We start from the raw sequence: 11,882 nt of genomic DNA, 5'->3' as shown, positions 1-11,882 counted from the left end.
GGCCTTGTCCTTGTCAGGCAGGACCTGGGAAGAACAAGGCCAACAGAGACCTGGTCCCCAGATGGCGCATGAAGGGTGATGCCCATTCCCCAGAACATGTTCAGGAGTATCACCTCAGAGTCAGGCAGAGAACTGCATGGCTGTATCCCAAAGGAGGCCAGGCCAGGTTTTTAAATGGTTCCCCAGGTGGCTAGCCTCATTAGTGCTGAGGGTCTCATTGGGCCTGCCAGAACTGTGGGCCACAGTCCAGGCCCACAGACATACCTCCCCAAATCCCTGGTTGGCTGTGTGTAACCTGTGGGCATACAACTATAAGATGGCCACACTCCCAAATCTTCCCAGCCAGGGCCAGAGAAGGCCTTAGCGAACATCTGGTCCAGGCCTTTCGTTTCCAGGTCGAGGAGCAAAAGGCTCCAAAAATTGCTAATGGTCAGAAGCAAGGAGCTCCTCTGAGGCCTCAGGATGGGGCTGGGAGCAGAAGCCAGGCCTCTGCCCTCCCTGCCTCTCTCCCTCTGTACTGGTGATTTCTAGCCTCTGCCCTGGGGCTGCTGCCTCTCACTGGAGTTTCCTGGCCAGTCCCCTAACTCTGCCTGCTCTCACTGGCCAGCTTCAGGAGTGGGGACAGGGATCAGGGAAGCTGAGAAACCAGTCCAGCTCTCTGTGAAGGGACATGAGAGTATGAAATGTGTCTCTTTGGAGCAGGGGAGATGGCTCAATGTGTAAATGCATGTGTAGTGCAAGTCTAATGACTCCTGGAACCCACATGCTGCAGCACACATCCTACAGCATGGAGGGAGATAGAGACCGGGAATCTGCCAGTGGCCAAGGGCCACTAGCCTGGAGTACTCTGCACAGAGAGGCCTTGCCTCACAACAAAGTGGAAAGACAGAGGTTGTCCTCTGACTTTCTTAAGTGTGCTGTGGTGCACATGTCCCATACAAATACTAATCAATTAATTATTAATTAAATAAGGGCCGGCAAGATGGCTCAGTAGGTAAAGGTGTCTGCTTGCAAGCCTGACTAACAAGCTCAGCTCCACCGATAGAAGGCGAGAACTGACTCCTACAATTTGATCTCTGACCTCTCCCATGCATTCACTTGTGCATCCCCTATAAATAAATGTAAAGAATATTAAAGAAATATGTGCTTCTGGAAAATGACTTCTCTGGAGGCCCTAGTGAGCTGGCCTTGTGCCTCACTCTCCTGCCCAAGGACATTCCTTACACAGAACAACCTCGTGAGGTCTTTCTGGGGCCCCAGGACACAGAAACTAATCACTACACCCTCATCTTTAGGTGAAGGGAGACATCAGGAGAGGCATTCACCACCATTGTGCTCAGCACTGTGACACAGGGAAGCATAAAAATGTCAGGGGTCTAGACAGCCCTGGTTCCCACAGCCCAGACACTTTCATGCGTTCACATGGCTGGTTTTTTGTTTGTTTGTTTTTTTAATTTAAAAAAATCCCCAAAAGATAAGGAGACATTTCCTGGGCAGAGGGATGTGAAATATCTCAGAGAGCATCTGCTGGGCTGAGAGGTAAGTGATTCTGGGCCACAGAACTGGTTCTGGTGTGGCTGAAACCACAAGTGTGTAGGACTGAGTGCTCAGGGTTGAGGGCTCAGGTTAGGTTTGGGCATAGTAGAGGCTACACATGAAGGGAACTAAGGTGGGCTACTGTTTGGACTTGACCCTGAAGTCAAGTCCAAACTCATTGAAGTTTGGAGTAGACAGGGTCAAATGAATATTCTTAGACATACCCTCTTGGCTTATAAAGAGAGAGCAGGTGTCTAGAACAGAGAAATGTGAAGGTATCAAGAGCAGCCTGCCTTTTCCATCCTGTCTGGGACCATCTAGATCCATCCCAAGGCAGGGCCCATTGTGTGAACATGTTTGTAGAGTGCCAGCATGGGGACTCTGTCTCCTGACCTGGCCTGGGGCTTCCCACTCAGCAACAAGGAAATGAGATGCAATCCTTACACAGGGCATGGGTCACAACTAACCATAGAACACTCTAAAAGGCAAATCTCAGGCACCACCCTGAGATTACAAAAGTATGCATTTATTCCACAGATACTTGTTAGATACAAACCACATGCCAGACATAGAGAAGCCCACGGAGCCCACGGAACTTGCACTGGGAATCTCCATCTGTGCCTGGAGGTGCTCTCCTGGTGATGACAAAGCCCAGGGATGTGGGTCAAATTGCCAAAATTCAAATTTTGAAGTCCTAGCAGTCAGAACCTCAGAATTTAATCATATTTTGTGATACAGTATTTTTGTTTTGTTATGTTTTTGAGACAGGATTTCTTTGTGCAGCCATGGCTGTCCTAGAACTTGATCTGTAGACCAGGCTGGCCTTGAACACACAGAGATCTGCCTGCTTCTGCCTCTTGAATGCTGGGATTAAAGGCATTCACCACCAGGACTCCTCGAAGATGCAGTTTTCAAGGAAGACTTAAGGGGCTAGAGGATGGCTCAGTGGGGGTCTGAGCACTTGCTCTGCAAGCATGTATACTTGACTTCAAAGCCAGTATCAACATGAAAAACTAGGCTTGGCCGTGTCAGTGCCTGTGAGCCCAGCACTGTGGGGGATGGAGACAGGAGGATCACTGGAGTTTGCTGGTGTCAGCCTAGCTCCAGGTGCATGGACAGGGAGAGGGTGACAGAGCAGGACACTGGAAGTTCTCTGCCATTAACCAGCGCTCACATGTGTGCATACACCACACTCATACACACACTTCTTTTTTTTTTTTTTTTTCTGAGACAAGGTCTCAGTATGTATGGCTTGGAATTTGCTGCGCAAACAAGGTTGGTGTCACCCTCACAGACATCTCTGTCCCCTAAGGGCTGGGATTAAAGGCTTATACAACCACACTCAGCACACACATTTTTTATGATAATAATTATTTATTAAAATTTGAAACAAGGTTGTTTAACATGTCAATCCCAGTTCCCTTATCCTCCCCTCCACCCTGCCCTCCCAACTCCCATCCCATCCCCTTTCTGCTCCCCAGAGAGGGTGAGGCCTTCCATGGGCCATCTTCAAAGTCTGCCATATCTTGTGTCTAGGCTGAGAGAGTATCCAGAATGGGCTCCCAAAGTCCATTCATACACTAGGGATAAATACTGATTCACTACTAGAGGCTCCATAGACTGCCCAGTACTCCTAACTAACACTGATGTTTATGGGGTCCAGGTTGGTGCTATGCTGGACCTCAGCTATCAGTCTGGGGTACATGAGCTCCTCCTTGTTCTATGGGTTTGTCCAGCCTGGGCTTGATCCCTTTGCTCATCACTCCTCCCTTTCTGCAACTGGATTCCAGGAGTTGGGCTCAGTGCTTAGCTGTGGGTGTCTGCTTCCGCTTCCATCAGCTACTGGATGAAGGCTCTAGGATGACATATAAGGTAGTCATCAATCTCATTATTGGGGAAGGCATTTAAGGTAGCTTCTCCACTATTGCTTACATTGTTAGCTTGGGGGTCATCCTTGTAGATCTCTGAACATTTTCCTATTGCCAGATTTCTCTTTAAAAACCTATAATGGCTCCCTCTATTATGGTATCTCTTCTTTTGCTCTCCTCTATTCTTCCCCTGACTTAATCTTCCTGCTCCCTCATGTCCTCCTCCTCTCCCTTCCTTTTCTCTCCTTCTCCTAACTCCCTCTCCCCCCCAATTCCCCCAATTTGCTCAGGAGATCTTGTCCCTTTTCCCTTCTCTGGGGGACCATGCATGTCTCTCTTATGGTTCTCCTTGTTTCCTAGCTTTTCTGGTAGTGCGGATTGTTCGCTGGTGATCTTTTGCTCTGTGTCTAAAATCCATATATGAGTGAGTACATATCATGTTTGTCTTTTTGTAACTGTGTAACCTCACTCAGGATGGTTTCTTCTAGTTCCATCCATTTGTCTACAAATTTCATGATTCCATTGATTTTTTTTCCGCTGAGTAGTACTCCTTTGTGTAAATGTACCACATTTTCTCCATCCATTCTTCAGTTGAGGGACATTTAGGTTTCTTCCATGTTCTGCTATGAACATAGTTGAACAGATTCCTTGTTGTATGAATGTGCATCTTTTGGGTATTTGCCTAAGAGTGGTATTGCTGGATCTTGTGGTGGACTGATTCCCATTTTCCTGAGGAACCACCATACTGATTTCCAAAGTGGTGGTATAAGTTTGCACTCTCATCAGCAGTGGAGGAGAATTGCCCTTTCTCCACATCCTCTCCAGCATAAACTGTCTTTGGTGTTTTTTTTTCCTTCATTTTAGCCATTCTGACAGGAGTAAGATGGTATCTCAGAGTTGTTTTGATTTGCATTTCCCTGATGGCTAAGGATATTGAACACTTTCTTAAGTATCTTTCGGCCATTTTAGATTTCTCTATTGAGAATTCTCTATTTAGTTCTGTACCCTGCTTTTTAATTGGATTATTTGATGCTTTGGTAACTAGCCTCTTGAGTTCTTTGTATATTTTGGAAATCAGCCCTGTGTCATATGTGGGGTTGGTGAATATCTTTTCCCGTTCTGTGGGCTGCCATTTTGTCTTGTTGACTGTGTCCTTGCCCTACAGAAGATTTTCAGTTTTAGGAGGTCCCATTTATTAATTGTTGATCTCAGTGTCTGTGCTACTGGTGTTATATTCAGGAAGCAGTGTCCTGTACCAATTCATTCAAGGGTACCTGCCACTTTCTCTTCTAAGAGGTTCAGTGTGGCTGGATTTATGTTGAGGTCTTTGATCCATTTGGACTTAAGTTTTGTGCATGGTGATAGATCTATTTGCAGTCTTCTACAAGTCAGCATCCAGTTATGCCAGCACCATTTGTTGAAGATGCTTTCTTTTTTCCATTGATAATTTTAACTTCTTTGTCAAAAATCAGGTGTTCATAGGTGGATGGGTTAATATCAGGGTTTTCGATTCTATTCCGTTGGTCTCCCTGTCTATTTTTGTGCCAATACCAAGCTGTTTTCAGGACTATATCTCTATAATAGAGCTCAAAGTCAGGGATGGTGAAACCTCCAGATGTTCCTTTATTGCACAGGGTTGTTCTGGCTATCTTGGATCTTCTATTTTTCAATAGAAATTTGAGTATTGTTCTTTCAAGGTCTGTGAAGAATTGTGCTGGGATTTTGATGGGGATTGCATTGAATCTGTAGATTGCTTTTGGCAAGATTGTCATTTTTGCTATGTTGATCCTACCTATTCAAGAACATAGGAGATCTTTCCATTTTCTGGTATCTTCTTTAATTTCTTTCCTTAATGACTCTAAGTTCTTATTATATAGGTCTTTCACTTGTTTGGTTAGTGTTACCCCAAGATAGTTTATGTTGTTTGTGGCTATTGTAAAGGGTGATGTTTCTCTAATTTCTTTCTCAGCCCCTTCATCGTCTGTGTATATATATATATAGTAGGGCTACTGATTTTTTTTGTAGTTACTCTTGTATCCTGCCACTTTGCTGAAGGTGTTTATCACCAGGAGTTCCCTGATAGAGTTTTTGGGTCACTTATGTAAACTATCATATCATCTGCAAATAGTGAAAGTTTGACTTCTTCCTTTCCAATTTGTATCCTCTTGATCTCCTTTTGTTTTCTTATTGCTTTAGTTAGTAATTCAAGTACATTATTGAAGAGATATGGAGAGAGTGGACAGCCTTGTCTTGTTCCTGATTTTAGAGGAATCACATTGAGTTTCTGTGTATTTAGTTTGATGTTGGTTGTTGGTTTACTGTATATTGATTTTATTATGTTTAGGTATGTTCCTGTTATCCCTGATCTCTCTAAGACCTTTATTGTGAAGGGCTGTTGTATTTTGTCAAAGACTTTTTCAGCATCTAGTGAGATGATAATGTGTTTTTTCTTTTTCAGTTTGTTTATATGGTAGGTTACATTGATGGATTTTCATATGTTGAACCGTTCCTGGGATGAAACCTACTTGGTCATGGTGGATGATTTCTCCTCTGATGTGTTCTTAGACTTGATTTGTCAGTATTATATTGAGTATTTTTGCATCACTGTTCATGAGGGATATTGGCCTGTAGTACTATTTCTTAGTTGAACATACACATTTTTTTTTTTTTAATAAAAGGGTAATTAAGAAAAATGAGGTCACTGTGGTGGTTAGAATGAGGAATGTCCCCCATAGGTCAGGTGTTTGAACCCTTGGTCTCCTGTTGGTGGTGCTGTTTGGGGAGGTTATGGGACCTTGCAAGAGGAAGTGCTTCACTAGGGGTGGGCTTTGAGGGTTTATAGCCCCACTCCACTTCCTGTTGTCTCTTCCTGCTCCTGCCACCTTGTCATGCCTTCCCCATCAGGATGCACTTTCATCCCTCTGGAACCATAAGCCGTAATAACCCCTTTCTTTCTTAAATTGCTTTTAGTCATAGGCTTTTTATAACAGGAGTAGTAAAGTAACTGTCCAGGCCCAACTCAACGTGACTGATGACATTATGAGAGATTGGGGCATGGAGATGACCAGGGAAAAGGTGACCATTTGTAGGATATTTGGCCTTTAGAAATGAGAAGAAAAACCTTTCTGTGTCTAAATGTCCAGTCTGCAGTGGCTGTTCTAAAAGGTCTATAAAGGTGTTGTTCTTGTGAGCTACTGTGTAAGAGCCAGCTGAGGAGGCCACTGGCAGATAGGAGACATTGTGGGCAGGGGCTAAGATGCCCAACGTTTAGAGGTGGCTGCAAATCACCTCACATGGGTCCCAGAATGTGATCATTCAATAAGGACAAGAGCAGGTACTTGAAGGTACTTGGTTGCTAAAGCTCTTCGTTAAGTTCTGGCAGCCATGGCAGGGGGTCCCTGTCGCCCACAATGAGCAATAAACAAAAAGCCTCAAAATTCCTGTCTCCTACAAGGAGGCTCCCACAGAGACAGCACCAAGGCCTATGCTGTCTAGACAGACCTAGCATGGGCAAGCACCTGGTCCAAGGTCCTGCAGTGTGACAGGTGGCATCGAAGCTGCAGTCTAACTCCCTGCTGGTCCCAGCTGCTTCCTTCTCCTTCCTGGCACTTCATGCCACCCAGTCTGCTTTCCCACCCTCTCCTCTGGTGCTAAGTCCAAGAACATGACCCCATAATGATGAAAGCCAGCTCCTGAGGTCACACCGGCCTCTACTCAGTAGCTGTAATTTGGCATGGCTCCATCCCTCCCTCCCACCACCAGAAGACCAAGGCAGCTGCCAGGCCTTTTGCACATGTCTGGGGGAACGCGATGAGACACCAGAAGGGCTCACTTCTGTTACAGACTGTCTCCTGGCCCAGCTCTAGTCTGGAGGACACACAGGCTCATACTGAACACTGAGCCCACATCATGGTTCTGCCGATCATCCCACACTCACCAATCAATGCCACCCAACTGCCTGTCCTTCTGCTCTTATTCATCTCTGGGGAGTCACTTCTGGTGTTTGCTTTGTTTGGCTTGCTCTGACCTGTTCTCATCCCCTTGTCTGCCTTGTCTACCTAACTCCTACACATCCATCAATGCCCAGCTCTGCTGTCACCTTGCCCAGCAAGTCTTCCTGGACTGCATCCTAAGTAAGTGGGCCCAATATATCTCTCTATTTACACACTTACATATGAGGTACTGCTTACATGTCTTTCTGGTTTCCCATCCTGAATGGGAGCTTCTCAAGGGCTGGGATGGTTTTGCACTAGAGCCCACTGACCTGTGGCCTAACTCCCAGTACAGAACTCAGCACAGAATGAGTTAGCAAGCATTTCCTGAGTTGGAGTCTCCCAGCACACACACACACACACACACACACACACACACACACACAGAGAGAGAGAGAGAGAGAGAGAGAGAGAGAGAGAGAGAGAGGGGAAAGAGAAAGTAAGAAAAACATCACCTACTATGTCCTAGGCACTGTTGATACTGAACTCTTCTATCTATTTTCATTTTTATTTCTCTGTCTCACACATAGGACAATGGATTCATGTGACCAGAGTGTCTAGCAGAGGATGGTGCATCAGTTTTCAAGCAAACACTTAACTGTAGAAAGTACCTGTCCTCCTCTGTCCATAGAGCATCAGCACTGGGTTTGGGGACTAAGATGATGGGAGGATGCACTCAGGGGAAGTGGGGGCTGTGGGTTAGTTGGGAAATGAAGTGGGAGGGCAGGGTCCATCCAGCCTGTGAATCTAAGGCAGGGTGAGAATGCAGCCACTCAACCAGTGAAAACTCAGATTATGGTCACACCAGAGTTTATTTACTCTAAGGAATCTGGATATGTTTACCCATATCTGTCTAATACAGAACTTTTAGAGATCTCAAAGGTAAAAGGAAAATAAAGCACAGTGTGTGTGTGTGCGTGCGTGCGTGTGTGCGTGTGTGTAGTCCAGAGGTTGACCTCAGGTCACCTCAGGCGCCATTTCTCAGGGACCACCCACCTATCTGGAATGACGGTGTGTACACTCAAGCCTGGCTTTTATGTGGGTGTTGGAGACAAGACGGAACTCAGGTTCTCATGCTCGCATGACTGAGCCCTTTACCCCAACCCCTTTACAGGTGCTTTGTAAAATGAAGTATTGCAACAAGTGACAACATAAGAGGATAATATGGTGAGCGCTCGTTTATCCCCCAGCAAAAATTTAGATTAAAAACAATCTTATTTTACATACCAATCCCAGTTCCATCTGCCTTCTGTTCTCCCATGCCATCCCTCATTCACTCCTCAGGGAGGGTGAAGCCTCCTGTGGGGGATTATCAAAGTCTATCAAGTCATTTGGGACAGCACTGAGGCCTGTCCCCTGTATCTAGGCTGAGAGAGTCCCTCCACAGGGAATGGGCTCCAAAATGCCTGGAATAATCCAGGACTGGCTTTTAAAAGAGGGAACCGGCAGCAGCAGTATCACCTTCAGTAAGGATCAGGCCTGGACCCAGACCATCCTGGTTCCCTACCACCAAATGTACTGTTGGGTCGGCCCCCTAGGGCTTTCTTGAGGCTCATTCTGCTCCCCTGTGATGGGAAGACTAAGGATAGCCCCCTAGCAGATGGGACTGTCCTATAAAGCTAATGTTATCAGGCTTAACCATCTGTTAAGACCCCTGAAGTACAGGAACTTACAAGACACAGACCCAACTTGAAACTTACTAGAGTCACAAGACATTTCCTTAAGGTTATACAAGCAGTGGCCAATCACTGTTGGGGAGAAGAGCTGTCTGCAGCTGCCATTGAGTCACCCATGCTCCTGTATGTAACCCTCATAAACTCACCAGTGCACCAAAGCTAGCTCTGAGTGGGACCTTTTCTTTGGTCTCCATGGTGCTCTATCTGGGGTGAGCAGACATTTGTTCATGTCTCCCCAGGAAAAGTCACACAACACAGGCACTCTGAACAGGAGTGGCATAGTGAAGGTGGCCCAGAAAGTGGTGGTGGCTATGTGAGTCTCCTCTTTCCAAGACAGGCTGAGCTCCTGGAGGCTTGTCCTGGGGTCTTACTCTCTTGCCTCCTTAATGGTGTTGGCTATGCAAGAGGGGCTTTTTTGCATCCAGAGGCTGAGTGACTGGATCCTCTTCTAAGCCTGAACCAGGGCAGGAGTTGCCATTTGGTGTTTCCACACGGTTGAGCTCATCCTCGATGAGTCACTTGTAACTAGATGCTCAGACTCTGTGCACTGTCCAATTTGTGACCTCATATTATTCTCCCAACCCCCGCCCCTTGCTAATTGCATGTCCTGTGGGAAGACGTGGGGACATGGGGATTGGTCTCCCCAGTTTCTAGATGGGAGAGTTGATTTTGGGAGAGGGTACCTGACTTATCTAGGATACCCTGACATTCAGCTCACAAAGTTTCAGGGAAGTTCAGTGGTGAGTGTGTGGCTCAAGTTCAGGAGCAGAAAGCCACACAGGCACCACAGAAACATGGTGGCAGTGGGGGAGGCAGAGGACCTCAAGGATGGATGCCAGAGCCAGAGTCAGCTACAGTGGGACAACTGGTTCTCCTCAGAGTACTGTTGGAACTGTTGGAACACTGATTGCCCACAGTGGGTGATAGGGGACTAGATTCAAGGCAAGGATTGCTTTATGGAGTTCTGGGAAACTGTAGGCAGACATGGGAGGTGTACATTGAAGCTAAGCCCCCATGAGCATGGAGAATGGTCAGCAGATATGCAATAGGCCATCTGGAATGAATTCCCTGAAGAGAATTCAACTTTACATGAAAAGAGAGTGAATAGTACCTAAGTTATCACCCTGGTCTTTATGAGGACACTGGCTAATGACCCATAACTGTTGATAAGAACTCAGCATAGCTGGAGATCCTTGAGGGAGCACACATGTCTTTATATCTACTGGTCTGCTCAGGGATTTGCAACAGAGAAGATTACAGCCCAGCTTTACCTGCATCTAGGAGAGAGTATGTCTGATTTGATGTATTACTGGGGATAGCTAGAGTGATGCTACCTAATGGAGAGCTGCCTGAGGAGAACAGAGGATCTGTCTGCATGTCCAGGGAATGCCAAGAAGCCTTAACCAGAGCAAGGACTGCATGGGGGCCTGAAAATTCTGATCATAGGGACTCCAGGTACCTTATAGCTCTGATCCATGAGAACATCTGGAAAAAGGGCTCCCAGAAGCAAGTGACTAGTTTCTACCACCAAGGAGGGAGATGGAGGCCTTTGGAGTCAAAGTGGGGAGGCTTCAGTCCCAACTTAGTAGGGTGACCTTGGACAAGTTTTTAGCTTCCCTGGTCCCTGGTGCCTTCCACTGTAACCTGGGTATATTTGTTGCTTTTCTTATCTCTTTGATGTCATGACTGACAGAAGCAGTTAAGGAAGAAGGGGGTAAATTGAGCTCACAGTTTGAGGGTACAGTCCCTCATGCAGAGCGAGGTGGCTGGTGATTCTGTGTCCGTAGCCAGGAAGTAGATACAGACCATGCTTGGAGCTCGGCACACTTTCTCCTTTCTATACAGTCAAGGACTCTAGCCCACAGGATGATGTCACCACCTTCAGGGTGGGTCTTCCTACCTGAACCTTTCTGGAAATGCTTTCACAGACTCAGAAATCTATTTCTTTAGTGATCCTAAGTCCAGACAAGTTGACAGTGAAGGCTAAGTACTATACTGGGGAGCCCAGTACTGGGCCTGCTTATGTAAAAGCACTGGCATGTGCTCACCTGAGTCATTTTTGCCTTAGACTTCAATGGAACTTATTGGAAAGCAGGAGCCTGCCTGTCTAGTTCATCTCCACGATCCCAGTGTCTGGCACACAATAGGTGCTCAGAAAATATATGACAGATAAGGAGCATTTTGAGACATGTTATTAATGACAGCCATTCCATCTGCCAGCAGAGTAGATAGCCAATGGGACCTGTTGGAAATTGCATCAGGCCAGCAGACCTGGGTTCTATGTCTTTCTGCCATTGGCTTGCTGAGGGACCTGGCATGTTATACCAGCAGTTTGGGCCTTCATTTTTACTTATTCAGTTAAAGAGTTGGACAAGCTCTCTGGTTCCTTTATGGCTTTGAGGTTGGGGGTCTGGCAAGAGGGAGCATATGTTCATCCATTCCTGGGTCCATAAAGACAATGGAATCTTATCCTCTGGCCTCCTCTCCTCATACTTTAGATCTTGTGTATTTTTGGATTGGATGGGACCAGGTTCCTTTTAGACTCTAAACGCTATTTTGAGCCTTTGCAGACTTCCCCAATCCAGTCTTCAGCAGAGGCAATGTCTCCTCCCACTCTCCTATACATGAGATGTCCATCCTTGGGCCTGCAAATGCTCCCCCTCCTTCTCAGCAGTCAGGGACATGTCTCGTTTTCATGAGCGTCTTTACCCTGAACCCACCTCCAGGGCTGTAGTGGCCCCTTAACCATGGGTCGGGGAGGGCAGAGTGACATGTTTGCTGACAGACTGGTGGCCAGCGTGCTGTGGGGA

Source organism: Phodopus roborovskii, unplaced genomic scaffold, assembly GCF_943737965.1.
Source record: "Phodopus roborovskii unplaced genomic scaffold, PHOROB, whole genome shotgun sequence".
NCBI lineage: Eukaryota > Metazoa > Chordata > Mammalia > Rodentia > Cricetidae > Phodopus > Phodopus roborovskii.
This window is presented reverse-complemented; position numbering follows the sequence as displayed.